Genomic DNA, 1,366 nt, shown 5'->3' on the forward strand with positions numbered 1-1,366 from the left:
ACTCTTGCTCAGGCTGGTCTTGAACTCCTGAGCTCAAGCAATCCACTTACCTCTGCCTCCCAGAGTGCTAGGATTATAGTTACTTTTTAAAAAAAATTCAGGCCTGGCACAGTAGCTTACACTCTTGTAATACTAACACTTAGGGAGGCTGAGGCAGCAAGATCACTTGAGGCCAAGTTCAAACAACCTGGGCAACATATAAAGGCCTCATATCTATAAAACAAAAAACCACAAAAATCAGCCAAGTGTGGTGGTGCATACCTCCAGTCCCAACTACCTAGGAGGTGAGGCAGGTGGATGACTTGAGCCCAGGAATTTGAGGTTACAATGAGCTCTGACTCTATTGGACTTTAGCCCAGGAAACAGAGACGCTGTTTCAACAACAACCACAACCCTCCCTCCAATGTCCCTACATTATCATTATCTTCTTCCAAAGTTTAGACAGAGTCTCACTTTGTTGCCCTCAGTAGAGTGCTCTGGCATGACAGATCACAGCAACCTCCAGCTCTTGGGCTGACGCAATTCTCTTGCCTCAGCCTCCGGAGTAACTGGGATTACAGGCGCCTGCCACAATGCCTGGCTATTTTTTGTTGCAGTTTGGCAGGGGCTGGGTTCAAATTTGCCACCCTCAGTATATGGGGCCAGTGCCCTACTCACTGAGCCACAGGTGCTGCCTCTTCTTTTTCACTTAACATGAACTTCTGAATCAAAATCAGCACAGATTTTTATAATTTACTACCTTGAAAAAGATTTTTATTTTTATTTATTTATTCTGAAACTGAGTTTTACTGTCACCCTAGGTAGAGTGCCCTGGCATAATTATAGCTCAGAGTAACCTCAGTCTCTTGGATTCAAGTGATCTTCTTGTCTCAGCTTCCCAAGTAGCTGGGACCAAAGGCACCTGCCATAGCACCTGGCTAGTTTTTCTATTTTTAGTAGAGATGGGGGTCTCACCCTTGCTAAGAAGGTCTAAAATTTGTGAGCTCAAACAATCCAAATGGCCTTGGTCTCCCAGAGTGCTACAACCATGAGCCATGTCACCTGGCTGAAAAAGATCTTTAAAATGCAGAGGAAGCAGAACTTCAAGTTTTGAGAACTATAGGTTATCAATTATATCATTACCAATGAGGTTTCTCATTTATCTATACTAAGCATATTCTCTTTGGATAAACCTCAGTGCTCTGTAAGCTAAAAACTGCCATTATTTCTTACTTATATAATTTGTAAGATGTTTTTTCTTTTTTTGAGACAGAGTCTCACTATGTCACCCTTGGTAGAGTGCTGTGGCATCACAGCTCACAGCAACCTCCAACTCTTAGGCTTAAGTGATTCTCTTGCCTCACCCTCCTGAGTAGCTGGGACTATA

The sequence above is a fragment of the Otolemur garnettii genome, unplaced genomic scaffold, assembly GCF_000181295.1.
Source record: "Otolemur garnettii isolate 467f Iridium unplaced genomic scaffold, OtoGar3 scaffold00151, whole genome shotgun sequence".
Taxonomy (NCBI): Eukaryota; Metazoa; Chordata; class Mammalia; order Primates; family Galagidae; genus Otolemur; species Otolemur garnettii.